Source organism: Doryrhamphus excisus, chromosome 5 (assembly GCF_030265055.1).
Source record: "Doryrhamphus excisus isolate RoL2022-K1 chromosome 5, RoL_Dexc_1.0, whole genome shotgun sequence".
NCBI lineage: Eukaryota > Metazoa > Chordata > Actinopteri > Syngnathiformes > Syngnathidae > Doryrhamphus > Doryrhamphus excisus.
In genome coordinates, this window is record NC_080470.1 from 25,884,711 (window position 1) to 25,897,089 (window position 12,379).

The 12,379-nt window shown below is 44.0% G+C and overlaps 1 pseudogene; it reads left to right on the plus strand.

The window, feature by feature from the left end:
- The first annotated feature begins 371 nt into the window (after positions 1-371).
- LOC131130015 (uncharacterized) lies at positions 372-4,038 on the plus strand (annotated as a pseudogene).
- Positions 4,039-12,379: the final 8,341 nt, after the last annotated feature.

The following is a 12,379-nucleotide window of genomic DNA, read 5'->3' on the forward strand; positions in this document are numbered from 1 at the left end:
TAAACCTGTGTCTGGCCGAACATTCATTAGCCGTCAGTTTGAGGGACAAGGAGACAAAACGTGCAGTTGCCAGAGTAGCCAAACTGGCATTAAAACATGCACATGTCCGAAAGTCTCCAAAAATTCTGTAGACATGAAAGCAGAAGAGGCATCAGAAATCATAAAATCCATAAATCCGAGAACCACACTTATCAAAGTGTGGAACATTTGTTCCATAGTCTGGGTATAACCCAAGAAATTTTTGAGACTGCACACCGCCGCTTGGGTCGGCGTACAGAGGTCATAATAAGGCGCCAAATAAATGAAATTTGGATCAATCCGTACAGCAAACCTCTGCTGAAATGCTGGAATGCAAACATGGACATCCAGTATGTAGTTGATGCATATGCCTGCGTAGTGTACATCATTTCGTACATTTCCAAAGCTGAAAGGGAGATTGGATTGCTGCTGAGTAATGCCCAGAAAGAAGCATCCAAACAGGCAAACGTCAGTGCCAAAGTTTGCCGTTTAATGACATGTGCTTGGCACAATTTGCTTCGGAATACCGCATCATCAGCAAAAACGAAAGGTCGGCATCCAAAATAGAACTTAAAAACAACTACGGACATGTGACAAAACGTACACGGACCAAACCTGCCGTAGTACGCTCTGCGTGTTTTTCTCAAACAAAAAACCCAGAGTTATACTATCGTAGCCTTTTGCAGTTGTATCTGCCATACCGGGTGGATTTGCAGTTAAGACCTGCCAACTGCCCAACATTTGAAGAGTTTTACAACAACGGTGCAATCAGATTAAATGACGGGTCGATGCATTCTGTCCGATCCATCGTGGATGTAAATCAACAACACTTTGACAGTAGCGGGGATGAACTGGACAGCATCCAAAGATCTATTGATCACAGCGGTGTTGCTGAGGATGCGTGGTGTCTGTTGTGTCCCGAACAAGAATTAGAACGGCTACAGTGTGAAGAAGAGCGTCAGAAAAAACATCAATTAGTAGAAGAAGAGGCAGAAATAATACCTGATTTGGCAAATGAAAATAGACCAGCTCTAAATATCCAAAAACAAAACTCATTGAGTCGAAATGATGGCTTGGCATTGATCCGCTCCCTAAATAACACTCAAATGGACATTTTTTTACAAAATTAGACAGTGGTGCCTCGAGAAAGTAGGTGGGAGAAAACCCGAGCCTTTACATTTATTCATCACAGGTGGTGCCGGGACAGGAAAAAGCCACCTAATTAAAGCCATCCAATATGAGGCTACCAGGTTGTTGTCAACAATGTGTCGGCAACCCGACAACATTTCTGTATGTCTGACGGCTCCGACAGGTATTGCTGCGTACAACCTGAATGCCACAACCATCCACAGCACCTTGAGCATTGGCAAGGATACCCGTTTGCCTTACACACCACTGGGTGAGGAAACGGTGAATTCCTTGCGTGCCAAGTTTGCGGACCTCCAAATTTTGATAATTGACGAAATATCAATGGTAGATCACAAGTTGTTGACATACATTCATGGTAGGTTGCGACAGATCAAACAAACTGGGGACTATGCTGCTTTCGGCAACGTCAGCATCATTGCAGTAGGTGATTTCTACCAGTTGCCGCCAGTCAAGGGAAAACCTCTCTACGTCGAAGATGCCACTTTTAACTTGTGGACCAGTCTCTTTCTTGTGGTCGAACTCACAACGATTGTGCGTCAAAAAGATAATGTATTTGCAGCGTTGCTAAATAGACTACGCAAACAGCCAAAAGGCGCGGCGTTGTTAGAAACAGATGTCGCACTTCTAAAGCAGTGGGAAACAGGTGAAGTCAGCACCGCATTACATATTTTCCCAACCAATCGTCAAGTTAATGAATACAACTTAAACCAGCTTTTCAAAATATGCCCGCAGTACACAACAGTGAAAGCTCAGGATTACAGCCATAACAAAAAATCAGGAAAATTAGAAAAAAAAGTAGGGCACCACAGCAAAGTTTACAACACGTGTTTAGAGGAAACTCTGCACATCGCTAAAGATGCACGTGTAATGCTTTGCAAAAACATCGATATTGAAGACGGCTTAGTTAACGGGGTTTGTGGCACCGTCTCTGACATAGTTTTCCAAAAGGATGAAACATTTCCCAGTAGGATCTATGTCAAATTTGTTGATGACAAAGTAGGCAGACAAAGGCGCGCACAAACAGTTAGTGAATCGATCACACGAAAAGGCAGTACATTTATTGTGCCAGAGGAAGAAAAAGTAACTAAAAGTGGTGGCATGCGTCACCAGTTCCCTCTGAAGCTCGCTTGGGCTTGCACGGTACATAAAGTCCAGGGTGTTACCGTGAGCAATGCAGTTGTGTGTCTGGACAGGGTGTTCTCCGCAGGGCAGGCATATGTAGCCTTGAGCCGGGTCACAGGTTTAACTGGTTTGATTATTCAGGACTTCGATGAAGCAAAAATATATTGTAATGATGCCATTAAGGATGCTTTAGGAAGGATGCCCCCATTTTTGACAGAAAGTGAAACACCACACAATGTACAACCACCACATTTCACAATTTACTTGATGAATGTCCAAAATTTGACAAAACATGCGTCAGATTTGGCAGCATGTACACAGCACCTGCAGCCTAACTGCATCGCTGTGACAGAAACGTGGCTGCCAACGGCATGTACACCCAGGAGTGTAACCATTCCTGGGTATCATTTCCATAGCCAACCACGATGTTTGTCTTACTCCAGCAGTAACCCTGCTTTGGTAGAATTACAAGGGCAACAGCATGGCGGAGTTGGCATGTACATTGCAGACCACCTGCACTGTAGTGTTGTCTCCGCCCCAAACTTCAACTTGGAAGTTTTACTGGTGAACTGTTCCTCACCCAGTGTGTTAATAGCAGTTGTGTATCGACCACCCTCCTATCCAATGGCGTTGTTTCAAGGTCACCTTGGCACGCTGCTGGATTGGTTGCACCAGAAGTACGCCAGCATTGTCGTACTGGGAGATTTTAATGAAAATTTGTTAAAATCTTCCACTATCAGCACATTCATGGCTAGGAAAGGGTTCTGCCAGTCAGTCAAACATCCTACCACAGAAAAGGGTACACTAATTGACCATGTATATGTCAAAACATCACACTTTGATGTAGAATCGGTTGTGATGCCCACCTATTTCAGTGATCATGAAGGGATTTTGTGCTCTTTTAAACACTAAATTTAAAACACACACACACACACGCACATACACATTCCACTTCAGCGTTCTTCTGGCAGTCTTATAGTGTAAGTGTATTGTATAGTGTAAAATAGGTTTAGGTTCAACCAGTGGACAATTTACAATCCACGAGTTTACTTGCCCACGAGAACGGTGGATTGTATTTGTCAATCACGGAATAAAAGTGAAATCACTGGTCATAGTTAAGATCCCAGTTTCTGTTTAGGATAGGAAGTATTTTCCTTATTTGTCAAACCAGTAAATTAACATGTACATAATGTAAACATGTACATAATGTAAACATGTACATAATGTAAATATGTACATAATGTAAATATGTACATAATGTAAATATGTAAATATTGTAACATCTGCATAGATTTTAAATAGTATACATATTGTATATATGTAAATATGGAAATATGTAAATGTGTATATATGTAAATGTGTATATATGTAAATGTGTATATATGTAAATAGTACCTGATGAAATGATCCCAGTGCTGCCTCACTCACCTGTCCTCTTGTCTTGATAGTTACCGCCTGTCTGCCTTAAAGTTAAATACAAAAGGGATTCAAACCTTTTTCAACAGTTATTTTTCCAACCAAATTGTATTAGTCAATCACTGGTGCAAAATTCAACCACTGCCCAAAATTAAGAATCAAAGGGATTAAAACTAAGACTTTTCTGAACACGTTGGTATTTTTCTAACCAGTGGACATTTTCCAATCCGCGAGTTTACTCTTCCGAGAACGGTGGATTGTGTTTGTCAATCACTGGCGAAAAATACGTTTTTTCAGACACGGTAATGCAAACAATGAGGGCAATGTAAATATGTAAATATGTAAATATGTAAATATGTAAACATGTAAACATGTAAATATGTAAATATGTAAACATGTGAATATGTAAATATGTGAATGTATATTGTGACTAACCTCTGCTCTTGTCTTTCTAGTTGCCGCCTGTCTTCAGTTCCACACGCATCCTCTTTATATTAAACATAGTAGCAGTAGAAGTGCATGCGTATGTTAACATAGTAGCAGTAGAGGTACATGCGTAGATTTAACATAGTAGCAGTAGAATAGCATAGAAGTAAAACTAATCCCATAAGTGCATCATACCAACTATTATAATAGCAATGTAGTCGTTTGCATGCATGTGAGGTTTCATCAACAGGACAAGACCCCTCTGACGGTGTGAGTGTCCTCTGACAACTGCTGCATGTGGTAAGATATGGAGCTGTTTTCACTTTTCATATTGGTCAAATTCTGTTCATGTGTGAAACACTTGACTTTTTTGCCACTTGACATTATACTCGCATGTGATTTCTCCCGATACGTAAACCGGGCTCCAGACCACAAGTTAAACTTTGCTTTGTAGGTAAATAACATCTTGAAATGTTGCCAGTCGCATAAAAACACTTTCTTTTTGACCAAGTAGCTTTAATTAGCTGGAAGTTGGAAACACCTCCACTATGCTAAATGGGACACAGAATCTTACATGAGTTTATGTTCTGCAGGGGAAAAATGTTAACCTGTTAACCAAAATGTATGGGGGCCTTGTGCTTGTGCTACTAAAATTATACATAGAATGCCATGGTACTTGTAGTACAAAAAAAAACTTCCTCATTCTGTCTTCTTTGACCTTTTTATATGATCTGCTCATAGCAAGTTTACTAACGTATTTGCTTTCCCGCTTTCTCTGACCTGTAGTGAATGCTGGCTGCTTCCAGAGGAGCTCCCACCATTGCACCTTGACATCCACCCATTGCTGACGGGATAGGATACTGGTGATTCCGGGAACTGGTCATCGTGGGACTGCAACTGCTGATCCTTTCCTCCACCCATTCTTAACCCTCTGTCCTTTCTTCACCACTGTCTACCTACCATCTCTCCGTCATCCCTCTCAACCCAACCGGTCGAGACAGAAGGCCGCCCCATAGAGCCTGGGTTCTGTCCAAGGTTTCTCAAAGAGTTTCTCCTTGCCTCCGTTGCCAAGTGCTTGCTCGTGTGGGGTTCAGTTGGTTCTCTTTCTAGATAACTTCCATATGATGATTAGAATTGGCACTATATCAAATAAATTGGCTTGACATAACTGCTTTTGTCATTTCTGCATGTTTAGTACATAACCCCACACGTGTTCATTCATAGTTTAGACAATCTACAATGTCAACTCTGTCTCTGCTGCTATCCTGCAAAACACTCCACCCACTTGGACCCTGGGTGGACCACAGAGATGCTTCACAGACCAAGGACCCAACCAGCAATCGTGGAGTCCACCAGCATGGCACATCAAAATATAGCTGGGATTGGTTCCAGCACACCTATGACCCATGTGGAGGATGAACAGCATAGAAGGATGGTATAATGATGAATGTCAGCATAATTGTGTCCATAATTGACTGTGTGGAAGGGTGTTATGACAGATATTGACAACTCTTTCAAAGGTGGGTATGTGGTCATGTCCTGTTTGATCTCACAACTCCCTAAAAGTCTTGGGACAGACAGACCATGTAGAATGTAGTTCTACTTTTCCAGAGGTTGGTGGCGCTATACAGTCTAAGGTGGGTACATGGTCATGTCCTGTCTGCCACCATAGAAAAAAATCAGACCATATAGAATGGAGTTATACAATTCAAACAGTTGGTGGCGCTATATGTACAGACTGATTTTCATTCCATGTGTAAGGAAGTTACGGCAGATAGACATTTCAACCAGTTGGTGGCGCTATAGAGTATGTACACACAGTATAACAAACTAGAGATTGACCCAACACCAAAAAAAAATTCAAGACAATCTGACCATGAATCAGGAAGTTACGGCAGATGTACAGCTCTGCCTGTTGGTGGTGCTCTGGTCATAGACCACCAGAAAAAAATTGGGGCAGATCCGACCATGCGTAAGGAAGTTACAGCTGATAAACGTTTCCACCAGTTGGTGGCGCTATACAGTCTATGTACACACAGTATAACAGACCAGAGTTTGACCCAACACACCAAAAAAAATTTCAAGACAATCTGACCATGAATCAGGAAGTTACGGCAGATATACATTTCCACCAGTTGGTGGCGCTGTGTTTTGAACATGGGTTCTGGAGCGTTAGGTGCGTCCTGTCATGATAGACGTCTCCACCGAAAATCATAGTGATACGTGCAACGGGTGGCGAGGGATAATGAATTGAAACTTCTAGGTGGCGCTAGTGTGTCAATTTAGATTGGTGTCACATGGGAGCACCACCAGGGCGCTCAGGCCTGGATTCTGACCTTACGTGTAAGATTTCAGCAGCCTGTGACCTTCTGCGGGCAAAATATGAGCCTTCGATGGTCAATGGCGAAGGCTGACCATTCGCCGTGGCCACGCCCACCACATGTGCTTTACACACATCATAGTCCATCAACTGACATCATCAGTCTGTCAGTCAAACTGTGTATTGACTTTGATGTACATTGCTTCAAGGCAAGGCCAGACACCAGGCAGGGCCAGATAAGGTAAAAGTTAAGGATAAAGTAAAAGTTTGGTGGCGTGCCACGCCCACATCCTAAGTAGCAGCCCAAAATCCTTCGCAATTTAACGTGGGCCATCCGTCTAGTGTCCGTTGATGCTACAACGGACTCATTCGGTCAAACCCCCTAGGAGGAGTTCGTCGAGATACGACCCCTACATCCTCCCCCAAATGGCCGCCGCCACCTAAAATGGCCGACTTCCTGTTGGTTTTTGAACATGGGTTCTTGAGACTTTTTTGTGCGTCCTGTCACGAGTGAGATCTCCTCCGAAAATCATGCCCATACATGCAACCGGAGGCGAGGGATAATTATTTTAAAACTTGTAGGTGGCGCTAGTGAGTCAATTTGGCTTGGTTTCAAATGGGGGCCCCACCAGGGCCCTCAGGCCTGGAATCTGCCCCCCCTTATGAGTTTTCAAGCACATGCGACCTTCTGCGGGCGAATGATGACCCTTTCTTTGTAAACGGCGAGGCCTGAGCATTCGCCGCCAGGCCACGCCCACCACGTGCGCTTTTCCTGCATCATGGTCCATCAACAGGCTTCACCAGGCTGTCAGGCAGTGACCTTGTGACCTCGGTGTTCATCTGATGAATCTCCTGGCAGAAAAGGCCTCATGTAGATCACACGCCTTTAGCCTGTCGCCAATAGGTGGCGCTGCGACGAAATCAGGAAGTGACCCACGGGGACCTTCGGGGCGGGGCCATGATCACATGTACCAAGTATGATGAAGATCTGACCACGTGGAGCCAAGTTATTCACGTCTACAGTTACGCTCAGCGTGCAAGGCCTGGGCAGATGAAAAAGGGCAAAATTTGGGGGCGTGCCACGCCCACATCGTATGGAATATCCCAAAATCCTTCGCAATTTAACGTCGGCCAGCCGTCTAGTGTCCGTTGATGCTACAACGGACTCATTCGGTCAAACCCCCTAGGAGGAGTTCGTCGAGATACGACCCCAACTTCTGGCCCGAAAAAGGCCGGCGCCATCCAAAATGGCCGACTTCCTGTTCGTTTTCCAATATGGGTTCTTGAGACTTTTTGGTCCGTCCTGTCACGATAGACGTCTCCACCAAGTTTCGTGACGATCGGTGAAACTGGTGGCGGGGGCTAATTTTTTTTTAAATTCAAGGTGGCGCTAGAGAGCCAATTTTGGAACATTATATTTGAAACCCATAAAATATCAAATTTTTCGCCAGACCTGATGCGCTCGCCAAATTTGGTGAGTTTTCGGGCATGTTAAGGCCCTCAAAATGGCCCTCAAAGAGGGAGAAGAATAATAATAAAAAGAAACGGAACGATTACAATAGGGCTTTCGCACTGGTCAGTGCTCGAGCCCTAATTAAAACTGCAAGCAGTGATGAGCGGGCTCGAGCACCCCGACGCGGTCGGGGGTACGCGCGGGTCGGGGGTACACGCGGGTCGGGGGCGCGCGCGTGTTCGGACGGGCGCGCGGACGCACCGTACGAAAAACCGCAACGATGGGATAAGCGGTAAGGGAGTTACGGCACTTGCAATTTTCCGCCCGGAGGGGGCGACGCCGGCGGCGAGGCTGGTGCGCGGTCACGTCCCGTCCGGCGCCCCGAACCGCCATAAAAAAATTAACGACGATCGGACCGTGCGGTAGGTACTTGCGGCGGATATACGTTTCCGCCTGTGGGTGGCGCTATACAGTCTATGCGTCCACACGGTAACGGACCGGAGGGTACCCCGAACCACCAGAAAAAATTAGGTGCCGATCCGACCGTGCGGAAGGAAGTTACGGCTGATATACATTTCCACCAGTTGGTGGCGCTATAGCGTATGTACACACACTGTCATAGACCAAAGGGTACCCCGAACCACCAGAAAAAAATTCGGGCAGATCCGACCATGTGGGACGAAGTTACGGCAGATATACATTTCCACCAGTTGGTGGCGCTATAGAGTCTATGTACACACCCAGTCATAGACTGGAGGGTATCCCAAACCACCAGAAAAAATTTGGGGCAGGTCCGACCATGTGGAAGGAAGTTACAGCTGATATACATTGCCACCAATAGGTGGTGCTATACAGTCTATGTACACACAGTATAACAGACCAGAGATTGACCCAACACACCAAAAAAAATTTCAAGACAATCTGACCATGAATCAGGAAGTTATGGCAGATATACATTTCCACCAGTTGGTGGCGCTATAGAGTCCATATACACACACAGTCACAGACTGGAGGGTGACCGAACCCACCCAAAAAAATTTGGAGACGATCCGACCATGTGGAAGGAAGTTACAGGTGATATACATTTCCACCAGTTGGTGGCGCTGTGTTTTGAACATGGGTTCTGGAGCGTTAGGTGCGTCCTGTCATGATAGACGTCTCCACCGAAAATCATAGTGATACGTGCAACGGGTGGCGAGGGATAATGAATTGAAACTTCTAGGTGGCGCTAGTGTGTCAATTTAGATTGGTGTCACATGGGAGCACCACCAGGGCGCTCAGGCCTGGATTCTGACCTTACGTGTAAGATTTCAGCAGCCTGTGACCTTCTGCGGGCAAAATATGAGCCTTCGATGGTCAATGGCGAAGGCTGACCATTCGCCGTGGCCACGCCCACCACATGTGCTTTACACACATCATAGTCCATCAACTGACATCATCAGTCTGTCAGTCAAACTGTGTATTGACTTTGATGTACATTGCTTCAAGGCAAGGCCAGACACCAGGCAGGGCCAGATATCAAAAGTTTGGTGGCGTGCCACGCCCACATCCTATGTCACAGCCCAAAATCCTTCGCAATTTAATGTGGGTCATCCGTCTAGTGTCCGTTGATGCTACCCCGGACTCATTCGGTCAAACCCCCTAGGAGGAGTTTGATACGACCCCTACATCCGCCCCCAAATGGTTGCCGCCACCTAAAATGGCCGACTTCCTGTTGGTTTTTGAACATGGGTTCTTGAGACTTTTTTGTGCGTCCTGTCACGAGTGATGTCTCCTCCGAAAATCATGCCCATACGTGCAACGGGAGGCGAGGGATAATTATTTTAAAACTTGTAGGTGGCGCTAGTGAGTCAATTTGGCTTGGTTTCAAATGGGGGCCCCACCAGGGCCCTCAGGCCTGGAATCTGACCCCCCTTATGAGTTTTCAAGCACATGTGGACATGTGGCACTGTGGACAATTTGGAGTGGCCAATTAACCTAGCATGTTTTTGGAATGGGGGGGGGGGGGGGGTTATTTCTGCCTTGGTCTCTTCTCCGGACGGGGTTTTTCGGGACATCTTCGCTGTCTTCCTGTTGTCGTTTCGTCGCCAGTCTGAGTCTCTGAGTCCCGCATGTTTGTTTATAGGAGAATTGATGAAATAACAGATGAGTGACATCTACTGGTGAAACGCTGGAACAACCATTGCATGAATGGCCATCAATCACGTAAATAATATCATCAGAATCATATGTTTTATTACACATAAAATGACAATATTGCAACATCAACACAATACATAAAATTTAATCTATTAAATATGAAATATCTCACCATTTCGTTCTTTTCCCTCCGCTGCGTCAACTCGTTGGTTGGCCTCTGCCAAGGCTTCTTTGAGTTGGCTGATGGTGTTTTTTTGTTTTTTTAATAGTTCAGCCCTTCTTTGTCTCTCGTCGACCTGTCTGGCAGCGAAACCCAGAAAAGTCTCGGCCAGCACGCAGCTTTTCGAAAATAGGTCCTCGCGGGACACACACTGGTCCTGGGACGAGTACTGTTAAAACAAACATATTATTAACAGTCATTGATAGTAACGCATGGTAACATGCAACACAATGTTTCATATGACAAAATGAAGTGTACATGGAGATCCACATGTACAATATCAAATGTTATTGTTAATATTATTGAACCGTAAAACTATAGAAACAATAAAATATAGTCTAGCTTCAGAATAATAATGATATTGAAAAGTAAAATCACAGAAATACTTACACACATCAGCCGGCATTTGGTTCTCAGAGCTTGCACCTGAGGGTTTGTGGCTCTGGGCGATTTCGCCGGGGAAGAAGAGTTTGCCATTCTAGAAACAAAAAGAGATGCATAATATGTGACGATGTCCACATTTACTTAAACATGAATTGCATTCATGGTCAAAATATGGGGAAAAATAGGAAAGCGCTTACCTTTCAGCTGCGTTCACGGTGATGGACAGAGGTAGGAAAAAATGATCGAATGACCTCTTTTATACGTGATTCTACGACGATGTGATGGGCGTGGAATTCTTGGACAGTTGTGACAGTTGTCATGTATTATTGGATGCTCCACATGTGGGTATGGCACAGCGGCACACTGTTGTATTTGATTCTGGCGTTGTTTGAAGGTTCAAACGATGCATTCATGGCCCTTTGATCATCTGTTGGAATCTCAGAATGAAACACCTGTGCAGGCCGTCCGTTGCAGCAAAGACACCCGACAGTGTATAAATGGACATTTTGTCATACTGTCGAGACAGTTACATCGATATTACTGCTGCGAAGTAAGTATTTGATTATTTTCCTTTCTAATTAATTTATGTCTCAAATGAAGTGCATTTTACACGAATGCACGTAATGTTTGAGCAAATGTGGGTATATAACATGTGATGTATTTCTTTATAGAATGGCACATTTCTCGTCTCCTGCAAGGTTTATCAGCATAGATGACCCCGAGGTGGACTCCATCAGGAGCCAGTGCCAGGTGTTGAGTGTAAGTATTTGTAATTGCAATCGTAAATGTTTGTATTGTATTGACTGTTAACATGATAAAAATAAGAAACAATGTTATTTATATTGCATAACAAGATCGTGGTATTATATAAGAGCCAAATACGATGTCACTTGAATGAAGTGAGCATGTACCATTTTTGCATATGTGTATAAATTGTAGTAATGTATGAATCTTACAAAAATGTTGTTACTAAAACCAATTGCAAACAGTGTACTGTTACACAGTTAAGTATCATGCTCATTTGTTAATGTCTTCAGGTAAAGGTTGTAATAAGCTATTTAAAACACTGTCGTTAATGATAGCGTCTAGTATTGCAAATAATCTAATTTTTATTGTATTTGTGCAGTATTGATGCAGAGATCGCAGTGTGCCCAGGGTTGAATTAAATCAACAATGTGTGGAGGTGAGCCATGACATTATGGCCTATGTGACCAGGGAGATGGAGCAGAAGGAACGGGAGGAACTCGTGAGCAGGAGACAAAGGGCTGAAATTGCCAAATATAAATTTGGTCTCCAACAAGCTCTGCTAAGAGCTGAGGTGGCTGATGCAACGTGTCTTTTTGTTGGAGATGGTGAGAAAGTTCATGCATAAATTTATTGTTTTCAATTTCTGATCTATTAATGTGGATTTGTGTGTATCACTAAAACTTGTGATGTTTTCAATATACAGAAAAAAGAGAATGTGGCACCCAAACCGGAGAAGAGGGGACAAGTGCCTCCCCCTAGATGTAAAGTGTGTATTTTTGTAAATTTTTTCATCGGTGTTTGTAAATTTGTTGGAAGTTATCGAAATAAATTATATATTAGACAATTTCTCTTGTTTTTTTTGCTCATCAACTACTACACAAACCTGCACACATAATATTCCACCTTTTAAAGGGAGACACTGGTGCCCACGTAATTCTGTAGAAATGGAAGTAAACACACACACACACATATATATATACAGTGT